The following is an 11,007-nucleotide window of genomic DNA, read 5'->3' on the forward strand; positions in this document are numbered from 1 at the left end:
GTCTCATAGTTTCAGGTCTTTGTTTGAATCTTTAATCTGTTTTAAGCTGATTTTCCTATATAGTATAAAAGAAGACTCAAATATTTCATTCTTTTCCATACGGATATCCAGTTTTCCTAGCACCCTTTGTCAAAGAAACGTCGGGAAAGAAGTCATTCTTGTTTTATTTTAAATCATAATTTCAGTTTCACGTCTTTTTGCTCTCAAAAGCTTTCTTTTTCTCATGAAATTCAGGGATTACATTAAAAGGTTAGCCACACAATTTAGCTTTTAAACATCTCAGTCTTGCAGCTTGGACTTCTGATATTGGGAAATTCTGAGCTCAAAATACGTTTCTTTTTTGCTTAATTTCTTTTTGCTGTCAGTCAAGGATCTCTTTTCTACATTATAAAAGACTGTTCTTTACTGAGAATGGTTGATATTTAGCTCTATTCTCTAATCCTTCCTCTTTTATCTAAAGCTTTGTATCCCAAAGACGAGCATAGGATCCCAAATGTCGAAGCTATAGGACACTTTGCCGTGAATCCTGGCATGAAGGACAACCCAGATGATGTCATCAGTCTCTTTATGTGTTTGTACAATTAAAGCTATTTTGCAAAAACAAATTAATGAACTGAAAAATCTTGTTTCTTGATCTTTCAGCTATATTTCACCAAATATAATCTGAACGATTGTTTCTCATCTCAGTGTCAAACTCTTTTCCAAAATGGTTGTGTGAATAAAACACTCCCCTAAGCAGTGGACAAGAGCTTCTGTTGTCTCCCACCCATACAAACTCTAGATTTTGCCCAGTTTTTGAAAATACAATTCTAGTATTACCTGTGATGAAGAGAAATTCTTGACTCAAATGTAATTGAACTTACTAATGATTTGCACTCTTTAATTACTGGAAGAAATCTGTTTTTTAGGGTAGGAAGAAACAAATATCTAAAGTATCAAGAATTTTGCAGTGTTGATTTTCCAAGTGTTTTTACAATTTCATACACTCTGGGGGCAACTGGGTGGCTCAGTCGGTTAAGCATCGGACTCGGGCTCAGGTCATGATTTCACAGGTTCGTGAATGCATGCTGACAGCTCAGAGCCTGGAGCCTGCCTGCTTCAGATTCTGTGTCTACATCTATCTTTCCCCCTCCCATGCTCGCACTCTGTCAATCTCTCTAAAAAATAAACATAAAAAAATAAAAAGTACAAAAAAATAAAATAAAAAATTAAAAAATTAAAAGTACAATTTCGTACACTCTGAAGAAATGCATATATACGTATATATGTATACGTAGAGCATATTACTATATTCGTTATCCCTAACGCTATACAAAGTCCCAAACCTACAGATCATGCCAATAACTCCAGCCACTTGACTGCCGATGTCCCCCACTTGAGAAAAGGCAAACCATAGGTCAATCCATGTATATATATGACCTCTCTTCAAAAGTGCAAAGGTAATTCCGCAGCATCATGGGGAAAACAATAATTTACCTTTGCATTATCGTACTTCCAAGGGTTTGGTTTGTGTCGGGTTTTTTTCCAAAAGACAATGTAGCAGCTCTACTTAAAACATTTTGCATTTCAGGACTGTCTCCCTCTGAAGCGTAATGGGAGTTGTCACAGCAACAACCCTACGTACAAGAAAATATTTATTTTAAAAATCTGCTCTAGTTTTTCCTGGTTGTTGAGGAGATGAGTCCTCTTTTTAGGAGCAAGTTCTCTATTTTGTGAGTATGTAGAGGATTATTGACCTTCTAAGTTTTTCACTCCCAGGAGTCATTGTTTCAGGCATCATGAGGCTTAATTTACGTCAGTGTCCTACATCCTAAACATTGCTGAAGACTGTGCTGTCTCCTCACAGGATTGATTTTAGAAATTGTGTGATGGAATAGAACAGGCTATTGTTTGTGTTTGAGGGGGAAAAACACCCATGATATTTCCCAAGGCAAGTAATCATCTTCAACAATATTTATCCTTGGTGTATTCAGAGTTAACAGAAAAGCAAAGGAGAAGGGAGACGTGTAAATACCGTATTTGTTTTTCTCTGTCTCAAAGTTTACCTGTTCTTCTAATGAAATGATGCTTTGTTTGACTTTATTTAAAATAGCAACCTCTTCATATTCCTAACTCTTTATAATTTTGTCTCTATGACCACCTCATAACTATTTTAACAGTTGTGCCCAATGCTGGAAAATACAGATCTTAAATATAGGGATATATTTTAAATGTGCGTATTTATTTATATTTAATATATAATATATGTTTCTAAAACTAAATTCATAGTTCTATTCTAAATGTACATATTTTAAAAAGCATTGGACACAATTTATTTTCTCATATACTTTTTTCTGATGTTTTAAAACTTAGTTATCCTAGTTTCTTCAAAAAATAGGTTTATGGCAGGGTGCCTGGGTGGTTCAGTCAGTTAAGTGTTGGACTTGGGCTCAGGTCATGATCTCATGGTTCGTGGGTTCAAGCCCTCTGTCGGAGTCTGTGCTGACAGCTCAGAGCCTAGAGCCTGCTTCGGATTCTCTGTCTCCCTCTCTCTCTGCCCCTCCCCTGCTCGCTCTCGTTCTCGCTCTCTCTCTGTCTCTCTCTCTCTGCCTTTCTCACTCTCAAAAATAAATAAAACTATAAAAATTTCAAAAAATAGGTTTATGGCAACTTTCAAACTATAGAGACTATAATGAAATCAAAATAATAAAACACTTAAATGGGGAAACTCACGTAAAGGTAAAACAAAGATACATAATACAAGATGAAATCTGGTTCGCATAAAGTTGCTAGAAGGGACAGTTGAATTGACTTCCTTTTCTCCATCAATCAGTCTAGTGAGGGGAGCACATTTACCCAACTGCTTGGCTACGTCCTAAAAATGCTATTAAAGTCAGTGCTCAAAGAAAACACAATTGTCCTTACTTCTGCTGAGAAAACCGTTCCCCATTAGCATCAGAGACCCTGTGTAAAGCACAGATTGTTTTCACCATTTTATACTAAATCACATAGGTTTCACCTTATATGTTAAAACATCCCTCAAAATTATAATGACAGTGATGGAAAACTATAGTTGAGGAAAAGTGCCCCATGATGGTGTCATTAGGCTGGGTTCTTGGTTCAATCCTCCTCTGGATCAATACAAGGATAGAGTTTAGAGCACCCAGAGAAATGGACAGATTAAAACAGTTCAGGTCTCAACTACAATCTTTGTAAATTTCAAGGACCCAAGTTGTATTTATGGATAATGACTGGGGTGCAGGTGTTCTATTTTACCCTTTCTAAGTATACCAGCTAGCCACAGTGGAATTTCATTCTTTGTCAGAAGATGTTGATAAAGCCACGGGCCATGTATAAATTAGCCTCCTACCTACCCATGGAAGACTGGTGGGCAGAGCCTCGTGGTGTTCAACACACATGTGTGCATGCGCCCCACCCGCACCCCCCGCCGTAGACTCAAACCTCAGAACTCTGTCATAAATATAGCCTGGGAAAAGTTTAGAGCAGATATACAAAGACCGTGAATCTCTGATTAAGGACCCAAACAATAACAAAGTCTGAAAATAAATATCCTAGTATAACCAAGATTAATGTATGAAAAGCATATCCTATCCTAGGCCTATAGCTCTTGGACTTCTGGGTTTTAAAAATTCCTTACAAAGTGCACACACACACACACACATTACATGCATGCTCATGTACATATAAGCATAATATCCACATACTCCCACTACCTTTTATTGCAAATCAAAGCCAGAGAAGCTAAGCATGCCAACATGGGTGCGTGCACACACACACCCCTCTTACTCTGCCTCCCACTGTCATTTAAAAATATGAAGGTTATTTTAACGAGTCCAAAAGGTCAGCTTACTACCAGAGGATGTCGGCCTTAAGAAAGAATTTTGATTTGTTAAATTTTCTTTTTTTTTCTTTTCTAAGATTAAGTTCACTTAGTCATAGACTAACGCAAGCATTAAGCATGTTCTGTCTAGGAAACTGAATGAGTGCCTTTGCTGGATGGGGTTCAGTTAGTTTCAAGCTCTAGCCATGAAACAGATCCCATGTGAAACACAAAGCACAGTCTGATAAACAATGCACAGGTAATCCCACAAACGATGGTGAAATTTCACTTCCATCAAGTTCTGTGAATGAGAAGTTCCTAGTGCAATGACAGTTCTTAACAATGATTTGTCTACTTGGCCACCTCCCGCAGCCTCACCAGTGAACAGCACAATGGCAGGGAGGCGTCCTGCTGTTTCTGCCATGGCTATTTGATCCCAATTAGACAGATGTGCCTTCAGTGATCCGACATATTTCTTGAGGATCTACTATTTTCCTGGGACTTTTTCAGGGGTTCCAAAGAATTTGATATTCAATGATCGATTAGCAAATGGCGTATTTATTATTTGGCTCAGTCTTCCCTAACCCCTAGGCTATGAATTTTTTTTGCTCGTTAAAACATCTTAGAGAACACTCTAGTTACATCCAACAGAAATGACATGACATGGCTTCGTCAGAAAAGAGAGAGTTGCTAGGTTACCCTTATATTCTTTAAAATGACCCTAGCTCTATTACATCTAGCAGAAAACCCTCAAAATTGTTATTGTACTTCCTATTTAGCTTTGATGTCAGTTTACCTATATTCTTACCATATTCTGAACTTATTTTGCTAATACTCATCAGGATGCAGGAAGAAATAAGAGGGGAGATAGGATTCCCATGCTAACTTGACATTTTCCCCAAAATTTTACAAAGGAATATAAAGAAAAATGTTCATATTTAAAGTTATAGTCAGGGCCAATTTTAATATCTTTAAATTTTAAAAGTTCAAGGAACTTCATGAAAGTTTGGATGTAGACACATCCATTGTTGACAGGTGAATTTAATGGTCTCTTTCTCTATATACTTAATAATGAGGATGGTAAGTTGAAAAATTGATGTTTTTGCTTCTGTTGATTTATGCATTTTCTAAGAGACTACCATTGTGTTAGCCCTTATAAAACTGATAAAAAATTAAATGTAGAAGTATACAGTATGCCACAATATAGTTATGTTTTTCCCAGATATCTTTGTCTCTTGGACATACATTTTTTAAATTCACTTTAGGGATATTGTTTTGCTCACTTCCGGAAACAAATGGACATTTTTCTGGCCTAAATTGATCACCTACTGCTCACAATGCAACATCTGGTATTTTTCAGTTGCCAAGCCAATGGAATCTGTGCTTTTAATTACAAACCTTACGTTATTTCAATGGGCACAAGTTCCCATTAGGATTCGGTTTAAACTGTACTTAGACCCAAGACTGTTCCTTCCTTCCCTCTTGGTTTTTTCACATACATTACACCACTGTGAAACGCCATTCCCTGTTTTTGTTATAGTAGGTCCTGTCTCCAGACTCCCAGCCTAAAGCCATTCCTGGGAAGATCCTGCTACACTTTGGTCCCTACCAAAGGTTTGGAAGGATTAATGGCAAAGCCAGATCATATTTGATGGCTTAATTATTTGGGACCAACTTCAGTAATAGTCTCTACCCTTTGTGTTCTTTTTTTTTTTAAGTTTGTTTATTTTGGGGATGGGAGTGATGGGGAAAGAGAAAGAATCCCAAGCAGGCTTCACACTGCCAGCATGGAGCCCAATGCAGGGCTTAGTCTCAAGAACTGAGAGATCATGACCTGAGTTGAAACCAAGAGTCGGATGCTTAACTGACTGAGCCACCCAGGTGCCCTTTCACTCTTTGTGTTCTTGCACAATCTCTCTTAACTATTTCCTTCTTGACCTGTGAGGCAGTTCCCTTTTCTTCTTGACCTATGAAGCAGTTTTATTTTTCATACTATTTACCTCAAGTCATGATCTGCTCAGTGAATGAGCTCATCTTCAAAGCTGAATGGAAAGTAACCATACAATGAGCAGAAGGAAAAAGTCAGAAAGCATGCACTATACCTTTATACTTTTAAGACTGTGCCTCTATTCATTATTTATTGCTCCATAACCACCTGCTGTGGTTTTAATGGCCAAACAAACACACATTTATTCTCTTATAACTCAGGAATGTGAGCACAGCTCAACTGGGTCCTCTGCTTTAGGCTTTCTCCCAAACTTGGCAACCCCATTGTCAGCCAGGGTTGTGGTCTCATCTGAAGTCTTGACTGCGAAAGAATTGGCCTCTGAGCTCATTTTTTTGGTCATTGGCGGGATTGTTTCCCTTGGGCTGTTGGGTTGAAGGTCTCAGTTCCTAGATGGCTGCGAGCTAGAAGTTGCCCTTGGCCTGTGGGCCTCCCCAACATGGCAACTTACTTCCAGAGTAAGCAAGCATTACTAATAAGATGAAAGTTAACGTTATTATGTAACTTAATCACAGAAGGGATAACCCCCTCACCTTTGCTATATTCTTTTGGCTAGAAACAAATTTCTAGGCCAGCCCACACACAGAGGGAGGGGACTACAAAGACTTGTACTCAGAAGCAGGGACCATCAGGGGTCACCTTCGAAGCTACCTATTGCAGCATCAACATAGAAAGATAAATGTTCAAGATTTCCCTGTCTACCATTAGGTTATGTCCATGGGCAAATTTTGGTTCTCACACAGAGTAACATCTGTTTCTATAGAGGCAGCAAGCACAGTCTGGACCTTACTCAAAACCACAAGCTTTTTTCTGTTTGGGCAGCATTTGAGAGCTAGCTGCTGGCAGGCCAGTCTTCCTAAATTGACCTGGCTGAGGCAAGAATTAGATTTCAGGGAGAATCTTTCCACATAATGGCCTTTTAACTATTATGTAAAAGGGTAACCATGGGCCTGTAATTTATTCCTCCCTCCTCGGGGATCCCTGAAGAAGTTTGACCCTGACCAGAATTCTTTGCAAATATCGACGGATCGAATATGCTAGCTAAAAGATAAATGAGGGTCCTGAAAGGGTTTGCTATGCGCTGATTACTAATTTAGAAATGATTTTAGCATTACATCCTGGTCCATCTAAATTGTTTGTGTTGAATTATCTTGCAAATCACAGGCTGAAGCCCTGCTGAAGCATGGAGGCTACACACAGAGCCAGAACAAGGCCAGGTGCCTAGTGAGACTCTGGAACTCATCAGCTTCCCTGGCTAGCTTGTCATATATTCTTGACAAGTTCCAAAGCCAAGATATGCCTGGCGTGGGAAGAGACACTCGGAAAACTGTATCTGCAGGTTTGGAGCCTCCCAGAGACTATACATGTTATAGCTCTGGTCTCATACCCATCGATAACTATGCATCAGGCTGGTGCTGGGCAAAATGAAACCATCTTTCAGAAGCAGTAGGAATGATAAAGGTAAATGCAACTTTAGAGGAGTCAAATGACCATTGGAGCAACTCATCTCCGTAACAGCTTTGAGATATACTTGGCACACAGCAAACCACGCACATTCAGACTTTTGGCCCACATATACACTTGGGAAACCATCACCACAAGCAAGAAAATGGATACGTCTTGTTTCATACTGCTGACCCAAACCATGATAGATACTGTGGTGTGAGGTGCTCCCCACATTTGGGCCCCTCATGTAATATTGCAATCTACAGGTCAAGAAAAGACTCAAAGACTGCAAAGCTCAGGTACTATACAGGGGACCCAATGGTGGTCAAGATGCCCACGTGCCTCAAAAGAAAGTTTAGACTAAGGGGAAAATTATAAAGAAAGAAGAAAAAAGTAATAATGGGTGTAGTATGCTGGATGGAGTTGCTTATTTCTGTTGAAAAGGCAGGATGATATAGGGCGCCTGGGTGGCTCAGTCGGTTGGGCGTCCGACTTCACCTCAGGTCATGATCTCATGGTTCGTGAGTGCGAGCCCCACGTCGGGCTCTCTGCTGACAGCTTGGAGCCTGGAGCCTATTTCGGATTCTGTGTCTCCCTCTCCATTCCTCCCCTGCTCACACACTCTCTCTCTCTCTCTCAAAAATAAATAAAGATTTAAAAAAAATTTTTTTTAAAAAGGCAGGATGATAAAGGAAGCAATGGCAAAGATCGTCAGTAGGGTGTTGGTGGCAAAATCTTGTGGCCTGAAAGATGCAAAACCAACTTTAGCTCTGCCTGTGATACCCACAAACCTTCACAGCACCTTCACATTCACTGCATATCACCTAATATGGATAAGCATAAATCCAATTATACAAATCCATGATTTGGAATGGAAAACACATAAAGAAGGACAGAATTTATTCCCTAGTTAAAACGATAACATTTTTAAAGCAAACTGAGGGTTTGGGATTTGCTCACCCAACTCTCAGGAGGGCAGTTGAAGGAACTAGAAATTATGTGGGTGGAGTGGCCTCTGGGAAATAACTAAAATATTTAGAATGATTGCCCTTGGGATCCAGTGTATCATAATCCCCATGGGGGGTGGATGGGACACCCAAGAAGACTTTAAGGTGAAACTATCAACATGCCATGATAGATAATACCAGATAAAGGTTAAACTTTAATTTGGAAAAGTTGATGAGAGAAGGTTTTTGCTGGTTGCATCACCTTTATTAAAATGCATATTTGGGATGGGTGCCATGTGTACATGGAGGACGATGTCTCCCCCATTATTAAATTGTCTTCCATGTCTGCCTTCAGCCTGGTCTCAACTGAAATACTAAATGAGAATCTTTGCAATTCCCAAGCCCTCCTCTGTAGAAAATATTAAACAATATAGAATTCCAGGAGTGCAAGAGGAGATTAATGCTTTAGTTAGCATTAATGGTTGGAGCAGGCGTATTGATCTCCATTAATTCTCTTTTTAACAGCCCTTCAAGCCAAAAGGCAAAGCAGATGATTTGCAGATACTGATAGTGGACGATTGGGAATTCATCTAGGTAGGTCTACCAGTTGCTTCAGATGCACTGTAGATATGATTTCAAAAAAACAAAAACAAAAAACTTTGCACCAAAAGGCAATGGGCCAAAGGAGACTAGTATGTAATATCGATTTAGTTCATGTTTGCTCTTCTATTTTTATTTCAGAAGCTAGTCAAGTACAATTTGTGTTCATGTGTTCACCAGTCACCATCTAGTGTAGCTTCACATGGTCTTCATAACCATTAAGACTAAGGTGGCGGGCATCTGGGTGTCTCAGTTGGTTAAGCGTCTGATTTCAGCTCAGGTCACAGTCTCACAATTTTTGAGTTCGAGCCCTGCATCAGGCTTTGTGCTGACAGCTCAGAACCTGGAGCCTGCTTCGGGTTCTGTGTCTCCCATTCATGGCCCTTTCCCCACTCATGCTCCATCTCTCTCTCTCTCAAAAATAAATAATAAACATTAAAAAATTTTTTAAAAAAGTTGGTAACATTAGTGAAATATAATTGCCTCCTCAGAGGAAGGAGCACAGGGGAATTTAGAGATTGAGAGCATAGCAGACAGACTCCATTAAAATTCAAGACTCACCCTAGTCTCTGAACATTTGAAAAATAACTAGAGCTAGAACCACAAAGAACTTTCTTCATCGTGTGAGAAATAACTTATGATCTGATCTTGACCCTGCCACTAAACAGTCCCAAGACCGGAGAAACTATTTGAGTTATGGCAAAATCATAGCTCCCATTTGGGGATATTGTTAGTCCTATTCACAAAGTCACCAGAAAGAAATCGGAGATTGAATTGTGCCCTGACAGAAACAAACAAATAAAAGATTTATAAAGGACTGCCAATCAGGCATTGCCTCTTGAGCCTTACGACCCCATTGCACAAATGACTGCAGAAGTGTAAGCAACTAGAACACACACAGACCAGAGCCTTTGGCAGAAATCGATATAGCTACTCAGTGGAGAAGGCAAGGATTTTAGACTTGAAAATGGTCCGATGCAGCTGCTCAATGCAGCCATTTAGAAACATAATTGTAAGCTTGCTGTTGGGCATTGGTAGGAATTGCTTCTACTACAGGAAAGCTTCAGACAATCTCAAAACCAGAAACACCCATCATGACTTGGGTGACTGATGGCAGATAAACATTCAAATTGAGGAAGCATCTCGATGGCGCTCACTGACAGAGGGAAATGGTATCCTCAGAAATACACGTTAGCCAGGGTTCGAGAGCGGTTCACTGCATTTATGAACAAATTTCTTCACTGCATTTGAAGCCTTTGGTGAAAACCCTTCAAAGTCCTCTCTGTGGTGGCTGCTGGATTGCTTGAACCCCCAAATCCTCCCCTAAGTCTACTGATTGGATTTCCCAAACCGAAAGTCATGAGGCTGTTTGGAAATCCATTCTTACGTGTTCTACGTATGGTATATCCTTGGTGGAAGAAGGAAAAATGCTTATGTGGCATCATGAGAAGCTTTATGTTACGCTGAAAACAATTCGCTAATCCAAGTAGAGACACTAGAGGGAGCTATCCTTCAGGAGACTGGACAGGGCTGGCCATCCATCTAGAGACTTGGTAAAGCAATCTGAGAACACAGTCTGTATTATTAGACTCATCAAACATCAGTCTTGCCAGCAACTCTGGAGAAGAGCATCTACCCTTACTCAGGGGACATCTTAATAGTAATGAAATCATATGTATTTAACAGACAGTGGTGCTAGTGGAAAAATGTCACAAAGACTGTGCAGTTCGATAAGATAAGCTGCAAGTTACGTATGGCTATCAAGCACTCAAAATGTGGCTAATCCAAGTAAGATGTGTCATACGTGTAAAATACATATGGGATTTCAAAGACAACACAGATAAAGAATGTAAAATAGCTCACTAATTCATTTGAATTACATGCTGAATTATTTTGGATATATTGGGATAAATACATTAGTTCATTTCATTTTTCTTGTAACTTTCTAAAGTGTGCCTCCAAAAAATTTAAAGTTACATGTGTGGCTTGTATTTTATTTTTCTGAACAATACTTGTCTAGACTGATTCTAAGTAACCCTATAAGCTAGGGGCCTCAGCTGGGCTGGAGATTGAAGGTGTACACGTAGCGAGAATAAGGCTACAAGAAGATCAAGTCTGGGCAGACCCCCAGACTTGGCTACTCCCTGTGCTAACTTGTTCCACACATGGCCAGCTCTCACCACTATAAA

Source organism: Acinonyx jubatus, chromosome E2 (genome assembly GCF_027475565.1).
Source record: "Acinonyx jubatus isolate Ajub_Pintada_27869175 chromosome E2, VMU_Ajub_asm_v1.0, whole genome shotgun sequence".
Taxonomy (NCBI): Eukaryota; Metazoa; Chordata; class Mammalia; order Carnivora; family Felidae; genus Acinonyx; species Acinonyx jubatus.